Source organism: Dipodomys merriami, unplaced genomic scaffold (genome assembly GCF_024711535.1).
Source record: "Dipodomys merriami isolate MVZ:Mamm:240054 unplaced genomic scaffold, mDipMer1.0.p SCAF_5, whole genome shotgun sequence".
NCBI lineage: Eukaryota > Metazoa > Chordata > Mammalia > Rodentia > Heteromyidae > Dipodomys > Dipodomys merriami.
In genome coordinates, this window is record NW_027206068.1 from 48599786 (window position 1) to 48613048 (window position 13263).

Consider the following 13263-nt stretch of genomic DNA (forward strand, 5'->3'; position numbering starts at 1 on the left):
TATCTGTTGCAGTCCTCTGATTTTTCAGATGAGTAACCTGAGAGCTGAGAACTAACTGGCCAGTGTTATATTTAAGCTCAAATTAAATGAATGGCTGTTCTACATGGCTGATGATTAATAAAAGCCCTATTAGTTAATAGAACTCACAGGGCAAAAACCTAGACTTCCCTATTCTAAATGGGGCTTTTCCAACCATGTATAATGTAAGAGCTCTTATGCAGATTTCATGCAAAGAATCTAGAAGAGCCATTTGTAAGTTGACCTATGGCCTCAGGCTAAGCCCTTCTCACATTTATGACTTAAAATTAAGAGGGCTCTCATCAAGTCTACTGCAGATGAAAATGAGCAATTTGGTGCGAATGAAGATTACAAAAAAGCAAATTTAATTTTCAAAATGGCTTTGACACAATGAACTTTAATATGTGTTTTTTTTCTATTATGGAAAGTTTTGCTTCTACCAAGAAATGTAAGGTTAAAATAAGTGAATAAGTTTTGCATAATAAATTTGGGTATCAGCATAACATGATAGCAATTATATAGTCAAAAATAAATTAAAACACAGAATATGAAGACTATATATATGTATATATATATAATGTAGTTTTTTCCTATGAATTCTGAAAGTTACTATGATATATGTGCATATATTTACCATATAATACAAATGTACTAGCATATTATATCCATGTAGACATTTGATTATCTCTATAATACACCAATATACACTTTATAAATTTTAACATTTCTTTAAGGAATTTATGTCTCTGTGTCTTTTATATATCTTTGAAGGTAGTCTTTAAAACATTTATTTTTCTCCATTATGAGTTTCTCCTTGACATCATCTACCCTTCTGTTAAGCATTACAATCACACAAGGGCCAATGGTCCTATTACTTTTGCCACTTGTACCACTTTACATCATTTTGAGCTATTTTTTGTATTATGGATAAAAATAATCCCATAGCCAGTCTTATAGAAAGCATTTGGACTTTATCAAATAAAAACTGATCACGTTTTGACTTTGGGTCCTTTGGTTTCAGTCAGAACCATTACCAGGAATCACACTGCAAGTTCTTTTCTAGTTCTTTCACAATGTTATTAGGCAAGAAGACAATCTGACCTCCAAGCTCTTAAATCTTCTTCCTCCAGCTCAGCACTACTTGTATTATGAATCATCTGTTTCATTATTGTACACAGCCATCTTGTGTGCTGTGCTGTAGTACACTTACCACATCTCTGACATCCATCCAGTATGTGCTGTAACAACCTTTCATTCAGTGTAGAGAACCAAGCATCTTTAAAGATTAGCTACTGTCCTTTAGGAAAACAAAGGGTTTCCCTCAGTTGAGAAACACAGATTTATTTCTTTGTATTTTTAAATATATTTTTTATCTTCAAGTAGCTCTCTCCTATTTTATTTATTTATTTATTTTTTTGTCCATCGTGGGGCTTGAACTCTGGGCTTGGGCACTGTCCTTGTGCTCTTCAGCTCAAGCCAAGCGCTCTACCATTTGAGCCACAGCACCACTTCCGGTTTTCTAGCGTTTTATTGGAGATGAGCGTCTCATGAACTTTCCTGCCCGGGCTGGCTTTGAACCGTGATCCTCAGATCTCAGCCTCCTGAGTAGCTAGGATTACAGGCGTGAGCCACCAGCGCCCGGCTTTCTCCTATTTTTTACTCAAGTTTTTGGAAAAGACTCAGTCAAAAACATCATCTCTGGTAGGTATAACATTCCTAACATTATGCAACACCAGGTTTCTGGATAGTACATCCCTAAACTTCCTGCATGATCTCAGCTTTCTTTTATAATTCCTTGCTGAAAACTGTATGCTTTTAGTACAATGGGATCCTGACTTTTTCAGCTACTTTCCTTCGACCTATAAGCATAGTAACACCAGGTCCACTTCTAAGTAACAGCCTCTCTTACAGGTTTGAGTTGGGGGAAAAGTCAGCCACTTAAACATTTAGAGGCATAAGATGTGGAGCAGAAAATAAAAACTAGTGGAAAGGTGAAGGATAAGAGTACCCTGGTCTACTGAAGAATCTAAAGAAATCCAGCTCAAGTGGATGTTTGTAAAGAAAGGAAGCCATGTGAGGTAAAATCACAGAGGTGGGCAGGATGACATTTGTGGGCTTTTTTAGATCATTCAGGAAGTTTGAATTTTATTGTAGAAATAATGAAAAACCATGGAAGTATTTTAAGCAGAGAGGAAAGAAAAAAATTGATCTTTCTAGTTACCATGGGGAAAATGGATTGCTTTCATTTTACCAGACATTTTGAAGCTATTGTGGTTATGTAGTTTTAGCATGTAGCCACAGAAGTGGGAGAATAGCAGCATGTGGTATTTTTAGAAGTGGAGCTGGAAGAACTTTTCTAAACAATTAAATAGTAGATGTAAAGGAAAAAGAATAATAGAGATCATTCTTGATCATTCTTGGATTTTTTTTTTGTTGGAGTAAACTAAAGGAGCGATGGTTTTGTTTATTCAACTGAAAAACTCAAACATAAGAGTTTCATTTTGTCTGAATTAAGCTTAAGATAATATTAGTCAATCATAAATGGAGAGTGAATAGCCAACTTGCTCCATGAGAGTTTTGAGAAAATGTGCAGAGTGGAAATGTTGCTTTGAGAGTCATAAACATTTGAGGATAGTGAAAACCAGGATCATGGGCGAGGTCATTAATGAGGAATGGAGCCAAAAAAGAGCTTAAGATAGCTCCTGCAACACAGTCATGTTTAAGATTTGAGCCTGGTAAGAGAAGCAAACATAAATAAGAGGCAGGAAGAAACAGATTGGTCATCTTCCAATAGGAAGATGATGATATATTGCCTTCTACCTTAGTGTGCCAAATAGCATGGTCTCACAGTATCAATGTTGTGATGCAAAGTTGGCATACCAAACTAACACACTGGACTTTTCTAGATTAGAATACTACTGGAAACTTTTCAAAGTCTAAACATCCATCCACCTTTCAGGGAAGTCTTATGAAAGGAGGATATGTTTAAACACACACACACTTCTGCCAATGTGAAGTGAGAAGCCACTTTAATATAAGACATACTAAGTGGAGAAGAAGAACCACTGTGTAGTTTTCATATACTCAAAAGTAGTACAGTAAAATGAATACCATCTGATGCAATTGAATGGAGCGGTATAAAAGCCATTCGATGATAATCTTTATGCCTAGAACCTTTTCTCCGTTTAAGTAAATAAAGCATCTTATTTTGGTTTCATTGAATTATAAGTAGAAGAAAAATCCAACCTGCTGTTTTCTGAATTAAGTTAGCAATTGTAGGCCTAAAACATTTCTTCCCATATGTCTGAACAATTTTGTTTGTTACTAGTGTGAAGCAATCAGCCTTATAAAAAGACTAATCACTGGCTGCTTGCATTACCATCAAACTATCCAAGCCCATTTGTAAGATTGCCTATAATAGTAAAACTTCTTTTTTATTAAAAAAATCTTTATTAAACAGAAGGGTTACATTACCCAAGTCAGGAAAAGAATACATTTCCTTTTGCACAATGCTACACTTTGTGCACTCTTGGTTTTTCCCTTCCATACCACCCACAAGTTCTATATTTCATATTCAACATGGTGTCCAGTATCATTGCTGCATTTGTTTAGCAAGGGTTTGAGGCATTGTTTATTATTGAGAGGCTTTTTGTAACACAAGAGTTTATATACTAAAAATACAATTCATCACCATAAGCATATAGTTTCACACAGTAATGACTTTTCCCTTTTTTTTTTCAGTATTGATGTTTGATGCTCAACTTTTTTGATCTTCACTTCCAACCTGGCTTTTTTAACTGGTTATTTTAAAGATGGAGTCTCGCAGATTTTTCTCTCCAATACTGGTTGCACACAATGATCTCTGAATCTCACCCTCTTGAGTAGCTAGGATTACAGGCAGAAGTCACCAATGCCCAATGAAATATCACCTGTTTTCTTTAAAGGATCTGGAAGTGGTGTTGTGGCTCAAGTGGCTAACCTTGAGCTGAAGAGCTGAGGGACGGTGGCTAGGCCCAGAGTTCAGGCACTATGACAAAAAAAAAAAGATGTTTAGAATATGCTTGTTCATAAGTGGGGTTTTATTGCATGTTACAGACTTCAACAGTCCTAAAATGACTAATACAATGCAAACTTTTTTTTAAAAAATTCATTTTTATAGTGAAACTATTTTAATTTTTACATCCTGTTAGTATAAATGTCCATCAGCATCAGTGTCCAGGAGTCCCTATAAAAGCCTGGAGAAACGGAGAGACTCAGCCCGGGTAGCTATCACAAGCCTTCATTCTTCTTTAACCTATAATTATGTTCCAAATCCACATGAAGTCCCTTCTATTAATTGGGGTCTGGAGGACATCATTCTGATCTATTGTGCAGGCCTTTGTGCCTTCAGGGCTTGACATCTTTTATATTTTTTTCTCTCTTACATCTAGTCAAGCTTTCATGTGTTGTCAAGATGATGTTCTTTAAAACTCTTTTCCTTCCCCTCACCCAGCTTTCCTCCATGGGTAAAAAAAACATTTGAAAAGCTGTATCAATATGATGTTACAGGTCAGGCCAAGTCTACATCTTCTCATCAAAGAGAAGCGTTCCATCAGAATGGTTGTTTTCTCACAGATTGCCACAGACCAAGCATTTTCACTCAAGCTATGCTATTAAGCTTTTTTCCCCAGAATTTTGTCTGCTTTTTTCAGTTCCATAAGAATATTTTTTTCAAGTGGCTATTGTAAAGTGGATTTCTGGCATTTTCTCCATTCTCCTAACTGCTCTAGTTCCATTCAAAGGGAAGGTTTGAGTTTTGGTCCCTTTCCCCTTGGCAGTGTGGAGAGTGTTTGTTCTTGGCTATTTTGATTGCAATTTTTTCATCCAATTTTGCAGATAGAATCTTCAATTCTTTATTAAACTACCAATATAAGGATATATGCTTCCTAAAGACAGGCTCCTACTCTTCATGCCAAATGTTTTGGGAATAATAATTGGCTCTCTAACTTCAGTTTTAGACATAAGCTGAATGTGACCTGAACCCATGCTTCTAGATAAATGACCTGGAATATAGTAAAATTAGGAAGCAGAAGCATATAAAAGAATTGCTTTCTCCAACTTGCCTTTCTCTAAATATTTGTGGACAGTAGTCCTCCTTGTTTTCTCTCAAAGAAGAAATAATGCAAAGCCTTCCACTGACACCAGGACAGGCTTCTGGGTCCACCTACAATCATGCCAGGAGAAGGGGCCATGCCAGCTTGTGCACTGACTAGGTCTTATAGATCTTTGGAGTAATGGAAATCTGTAAAGCTGCTCTGCTTTCTTTGAGCTCCTTGCCTTGTTACCAGGAAAAATCCAACAAGCCGATCTCCAGCCCCAAAGTTCTGCCCCTGAGAAACTGATTCTCTCCTTGATCTAGCAAATAAATACTAACAGAGGGTAAATGGTGAATAAAACCAGATATGGTTCCTCATTTAATGTAGCTTAAAATCTAGAAAAGACGAAGTCAAATATTTACACAAACAAATGCCCATGCATAGCCTCAATGAGGATCCATCACACTGTGAGAGTGAGGAACTCAAGAATGTCGCCTGGATGCTAAGATAGGCAGGAATTCTCAGAAGACCAGTCTGTTTGGGGAAAGGGGATGGCAAAACTGTGTGGAACAAGATACTCTTGGGAAAGGGAAGAGCATGGGAAAGGCACTGTGATCAACAGATGATTTGAGAAACAGAAGAAATAAGTCATTGGGGTTGGAGTGCAGTAGGGTCAGCAGGGTTCGGTGTGATGTGATCCTAGTATGGAAAAGGCCAGGTTACAGAAAGGTCTTGCACATTCCAGCATGGGAGAATGAATAGTCATTCTAGTAAGAATCTCAGAGTTAGGAATATAAAAAAGGCCTTATTGATTATTTTCTACAGAATAGTATATTGGAAACGAACTTTACAACTTGGGGCGGCGAGGTGAGGGAGGGGGTAATAGGTGTGGGAGCTGGGGGAGGGAAGGGTTAGTGGGACAACAAGGAAGGGAAGGGGTAACAATGATGGACAAGTAATGAACTCGTTGCCTTACTCATGCAACTGTAACCCCTCCGTACAACATCTTAACAAGAAAATAAAATAAAAAGAAATAAAAAAATTATCAGACACCATTTACTTCTACAATAATGTCCTATATCATATTAAGTTTTTAATTATACAGATAATGCTGAATCGTTTTATCCAAAATACAAAAAAAACCAGAATAAGGATACTGATGATACATCGAAATCAGAGTGTGAGAAAAACTGTACACATATTCCTCATTTAAAATCCAATTTCAGTGCTCATTATTTTTAAAGCAAACTTCCAAGCAAACATACTACTACTTTTCCTCTAAGACTGGCCACCTGTATCTCAGACCTGAAAATGTTCTTGCTTTGTAAATCTATGATTGATACTCATTGCTGAGTTTGTGAATTATTGTGCTTAATTTAATCAATGGGAACAGAGCAAGTTTGCAAAGATTTGAACTGAACCTAATTACAGATTGAGTATTTAGCAAAGAAGGAATGCATCAACAGATATGCTTACCATGGTTTACATTTGAGAGATGAATGTGGACAGCTTCCATCTTTTCAACACTGCCATGCCAACTGCCTGCATCTATTTCTCAACTCCATCTTGTATAAAATTAATTTCAGCCAAACTAATCTATGAAAATGTTCCGAGAAATCAATTTTTTTTCTAAATGTGAGTGGCAAAATTGTTTAAGACATTTTACATCAAAGTTTTAACATATATGTAGAAAAAAGCACAAATGATAACTGGCTAGCTCGGTGAATTCTATCTTCTAAAGTTAACCATTATTCCTTACTGTATGGTTTAGCTTTGTCAGGTTGGAGTAATCAATATATAAGCACAATAATACCACTCCCCTCTCTCTCTCTCTCTCTCTCTCTCTCTCTCTCTCTCTCTCTCTCTCTCTCTCTCTCTCTGAAGAAGGTGTTTTCTTGTACTCTACATTGTATTTTTTAATTTTTTCCCACATTATTGGGTGAAGCTCTTTATCTTAGCTTCATAATAGAATTGTCAGTTTATCTATCTTACTGCTGATGGATGTTTGGAGCCCAGTCTTAGCTATTATATATGATGTTTCTATGAGCACTTTTGTGCATATAGTTCTAAAAAATTCTATGTTTAAGAATGCTTTTAGGGCTGGGAAGGTGGCTAAGTGGTAGAGTGTTTGCCTTGGTTCGATTCCTCAGCACCACATAAGCAGAAAATCCAGAAGTGGCTCTCTGGCTCAAGTGGTAGAGTGCTAAGCTTGAGCTGAATAGCTGAAGGACAGCACCCAGGCCCAGAGTTCAGGCCCCATGACCAACCAAAAAAATGCTTTTACACAATATAAAATGAATATTCTCCACTGTGTAGATAATGCTGAAGGATTCTCAATATGATGCTCACAATTTATGCATCCACCAGGAATATGTGAAAATTCTTGTTCTACAAATAGAGTGGTTAGGGTCTTGAATTTTAAGAATTTTGATAGGTAATTAGCAGTCATTTTATTTTTATTTGCCTTTGCTTGATTACTAATGAAACCCAAGGCTCTGTAAATTCTGTTTGTTTGGATTTCCTCTTTTGTGCAGTGCTGATTCAAGGCTCTTACTAACTTTTTTTAATGAGATGTTAGGCTTTTTCTTGTTGATTTGTAGTTTTAGGTGTACAAAAGGCACCCCTCCACTTGTGGCTTGCCTTTTAATCATCTTTGTTTTTGATGAAAATGTTTTTCTTTATATTTTAATTAAGTCAAATTTGTCAGTTCTTTTTTATGTGAGATTGGGGTTTGGACTCAGGACCAGAAAATTGCCATACCTACATCCCTACATTCTTAGTACATGGTGTCCTATAGAAAAGTCAAGTTCTCATCCTGGAAGCATGAGACTATTCTCCATATTGTCTTCTTAATGCTTTAATGATTTACGTTTTTCATCCTATTTGGACATTAAGAGTCAGAGAAGAGGCCAAACAAGGTTTACAGGAGAACTAGATCTCTGAGTTCTATATAAAGATTTCCTAGTCAAGGACTGAAGAAGTTTTCTTTTAAAGCAATGTCTCCCAAAGTTCAGAAGTGAGGTACAACAGCATTTTAAAGAATAGTTGGGCATGTGTGGGATCTGTGATTTGCCATGCAATTCAATTGTATTGTCTTAAATAAACTAGAGTGAGTTGCTTAGGGTGGAAGAAATGCCAGCTCACATTCCCAGAACACCACCTTGGTACAACTGCAGTCTTCATAAAGAGGAAAGCATTTTCTCTTTTTGCAGCAAAAGCAATAGATCTTAGCTAACAAATATGTTCTTGAAGAAAATCATAGTATTTGTTTTTCCCATTCAGTTGGAAATTTTTCTGTGATTTTGAGTATTTGCTCCTGAACAGAAAAATAAGACATGAGCAATTTCACTGAAAAAAAAATTATCAAAGGAAATCCACTTTATAATAACTTAAAATTGAATCTCATTTTTTAAAAGTACAATTTCTATTTTATATTTCCCATTTAGCAATACTTTTTACAAGTACTATTCATATGACGTAACAACGCATGTTGATATAAGGTTAAATATTCTGGTTGCACTTTCCCAAGTAAATACGTTTCCAGGCAAAATGGTTCTGCCATTCTTAAAGAAATTAGTGACTAGTCAGAATTTTTTGAACTGTGTCTCAGACAGATTTGATTTTAGTCATTTGAAAGATCTCAATGATGAAAGTGGTGATATTGATCAAGATGCACTGTACTTATAAACTTATTTGTTGAATGGTAATCCCTTTGTGCAACTGTTTAAAGATAATAAAATGCAATTTTTAAATTTTATTTTTAAGGTGATATACAAAAGGAGTTACCGTTACATAAGAAAGGTAGTGACTACATTTCTTGTCTAACTTGTTACCCCTTCCCAAATTACAGAAACATGAATGGCTTAAATGGGTTGGCGTAGAGAATTCTTGTGGATTGAAAGATGGTAGGAAAAGTCTTCAAATTGATTTGGAGGGTGTTGAAAACTAGCAGAGATGTTTAGATTTGATGCATTGGTAATATGGAAAGTTACTGGAGAAAGTAGTGAGTATGGAAAAATAGCTGAGAAATGCTCACCATACAGTGGTAAACAGAAGACCCCGAAAGGCACTGAAAGGACCAGCCAAGGAAGATACTGAGGAGATGATGAGGTCAGTGAAGTTGAGAAGCTTTTTGAATCAGAGAAATCCAGAGGAGAAATGGTACACCCATTTTCTATTCCTTCTTGCTAGCAAGTGAGTGAATCTCAAGTGGATCTCAAGTCAGTCAACCCAGAGAGTTGGAGAAACTCAATAAATAGAATGAAAGCTCTTATGCCTTTCTTCTCTGAGGAAGGTAGGATAAGGGATGGGACTACTGGTAATTTTGTGCTAATCTCTTCTTAGCTTTATCATCAAAGAGAAAATTATGCTTTCTATAAATGAAATTCTTAAGTCCTGAGAAAAGTCTAACTTAAGAGATTTAGGCCAGTCTTCCCGCTTGCTGTGGCTTGACTACGGTTTGAATATGGTTTAAAGGTGTCTCCCAAGTGTTTATGCGTTAGAAAGATAATCCCCAGTGTGGTATATTAAGAAGTAATGGTGCCTTTAAGAAATGGAATTCACTGCAAGCTAATTAGGTCACTGGGGATACTCCCTGCCCTTGAAGGAATTAGACTGAGTTCTCTTGGAATTGTTGTTGGTCCTTAAGAGATTATTACAAAAGAGCAAAACTGGTCCCTCCCTATTCTCTGTGGCATTCTGTCTCATGAAGGTATTTCTATGTGATCTCTCCCTCTTCCTATGCTCTCCTACCAATCTGATCTCATACACACAGAAATTAGGTAATGCTTAAGGGTACAAGTCCTTGAACTTCCCAAACTGTGAGCTAAAACAGAACCTTTATAAAGTATCTGCTCTTAGATATTTTTATAGTAATATAAAATATATTGACATACCCTTTCTGTGCCTTCCTCTCCTCATCTGATTCAAAGTAAAAGTGCTGTGTTGTTGTAAGGAGTGAATGACTTAAAATATGTAAGAGGGATAGTTGGAATGGTTTGGAACCATTGCAACACAAAGCAATTATTATTAGTTCACTCATAATGGTAGCCAGGATTATGTCTTTCTGTGGTTAACCTAAACTTTCCTGGGAAATGGAATATAAGTATTTTTATTGGCACAATAGAAATGAAATGCAGAAGAAGGGATGCCTCTAAGGGGAAGGAAGAATTATCAAAGCAACAAAAACACTTTTTGCCACATTCCTTCTCCATAAAATAGGTTTTTTATTGTTTTAAAATGTTTGAATGTGTGAATGATGTATATAAATAACCTGCGATGTAGCAGAGCTTGTAGCTATGATTAAATCAAGTCCTGTGCTGGACAATAGCACTGGGAATTAATAAGATGAACATTGTAAAGGAAATTGGTATTTGGGATTGGTGTGTTGGTTGTATTGATGATGGTTAGTAACTATCATCTTGGATGTGCTATCGTTTGGCTGTGTTTTATTCCAAAGTGCCATCAAATACACACATAGACACACTGAAAACATGTGTTTACATTTTGTCTAAGGTCTGGGTAGGCATTGAAGGCCTCCAAACAGGAACTGTATCCCACAGTCTCTCTGGATGAATGGTATTTGGCTCATACTAATGAAGAGTAATCAATGTATAGGTCACATCCAATCTGTTGAGTGCCTGAAGAGAAGAAAGGGATAAGAAAACATTAAATTGATTCTGACTCAGTCTCAGGTTTGTAAATCCAGATTAGAACTCTACCATCAGTTTTCCCAAGCACACAGCTTGTGGATAGCTGATCATAGTCTCATAATTAGGTGAACCAAAGATTGATTATAAATTCCAGCCTGAATGTAGACTGTGACACATAGTGTTCATCACTTTGTGGTGATCATCTTTTCTTAGATCCACTGTGCTGGACATTGGGTTGGGCTACTTTGGAACATGGAAATCCAGAGGTAATCCTAGACTTGTTCACTGCAGAAATGACAAACAGGCTTAAGTCCAAAAAATTCAAGGTTTTTAAAGCCTCAATAGAAAAGTTAGAATATATTTGTTTTCTATTTCAAATCCTTGCAAGTGTGTAAAGCAGAATAAACAAACACTCAAAGACCTTGTGAATGTGATGTGTTCAAACAAAACTGAAACTCCCAGGCTACATTCCATTGTGACAGTGCTCTGAAATGAAGTCTCATGGGGATTTGATTGACAGAAATGATCTATGACAGAGAGGAAAAAAAGCCTGGGAAGAGGAGGAGAAAACAAAAATTGAAAATTGAATTTTTATTTGTATTACAAAAGCACAGCAGACCAAAGGGAATTTCAAAAAGAGATTGGGGAATAAAATAGAAAAAGTGAAATACAAGTGGACATTTACAACTCTTGCTCTGGAGGATTCTGTACATCCAAAGGCTGTGAAAAACCTGTAGTCAAGGTAATATTTCATAGTATGTAGGTAAGTGGATACAGGGGTTGTTATTTCCTAGAGGTTTTTCTGAACTTTTATTAATTGTTTATGATACTTACTGGCCAAAGTTTTATTTGACATTAAAAAGAATTCCCCACTTGTAATTAAAATTGTGTTCTTTCTTTACAGTCTTAATAATTTCTGGGACCATCATCTATATAAACAGATACAGCTGTTTGTATTTGCCTATTGTCTTAGTATGTGTGTAAATGACAATTGTCTTAGTAAAGGAAAAGGTAAGGTAATATTGTTTGTACACATCTTGGAGTGTTACTACGGAGAATGAAACCCATTACTCATAAATCAGTTTCTGTTAGCTTTATTATAAAATGCATGAGCTCACTTTGGAATTTGAGTCATGTAAATGAGTTAATTGCATCAATCAAATGAATTAATAATCACCAGTCATCATCCTAATTAATTAATATCGGTGAAAACAGTAGGAGCAATTTTCACCTCTAGTATTTTACAGTTTGCAAAGTTCCATCACAGATTGATCTCTTTTGATAAAGCAAGCATGCAAATGAGAGTGGCATGCACATTGCTGGCCCTTTCCACTAACAACATGCCATATTACGTGAGGGTGTCTCTTTTCTCATAAATATAAGAATGGCCTTCTATTCCAAGGCTAATTTCAATAAGAAATTCAAGTAGACAAATAGCAATTGCAATGTGAATAATAGGTTTAATTAGTATGAAAGAAACAGAGCAGTTAACATATTAAATTAAAATGCTTCACCAAGCAGCAGACTTTGCTATAGAAAATAAAACAAGGCTGTGGCTAAGAATGACTAGAAAGGATTTGTTTTTCCCCTTCTCCTCCACAAATTATTCTAACTGGAGTGAGGTGGTATCTCAATGTTGTTTTGATTTGCATTTCTTTTATGGCTAGGGAGGTTGAGCATTTCTTCATGTGTCTATCGGCCATCCTTCTTTCTTCTTTAAAATAAGGATACAGGTGGACCCATTGCAACAATGAGAAGTACAAGTTGTCATGTCGAAAACGAACTTTACAACTTTGCGGGGGGGCGGGGGGAAGTTGGGACGGGATGGGAAGGGTAAACAAAGGAGGAGGCTACAATGCTTGATGAGAAATGTCTCATTATCTTGCCCATGTAATTGTAACCCTTCTGTACAGTATTTTCACAATAAAAATATAAAAAAGAGAACTTATGTAAATAAAGCAGTCAAAATTTAAAAAAAAATAATGACTAGAAAGATTCCCATAACATCAGAAATTGATACTCATTTTGCTTTGAAAATGTTAATGATATTTAACACAATAATTCTCTTTTGTACTTGATTTATGGTTGATATTTATTTACAAACAACTGTAGGTCTGTTTTACTTACATTATTGAGGAATAATTATATATATATGTGTGTGTGTAGATATATACATATATATGTACATAATTGCAGTGCATATAGGATGAGCTTCAACCAGAGGTACAGTTGTTAGACCAGCTGCACAATCAGGATGATGACTTGCTCATCTGCCCAAAACTTCTGTTATGCTCCTCTGTAAATCACATTCTCCAATTAGTAGCCACGTACCTACTTTCTACAGACTAGTTTATATTTTCGAGTTGCAGCATAATATAATATCATGTATACTTTATTTTTGGTCTGGCTTCTTTCAACAAAATTAATGTGAAGTTCATACATGTTAAGGTGTAAATTACTCTTTTTTGTATTACTACATAGTGTTCTCTTGTATGAAAATCCATAATTCTTGACACAAT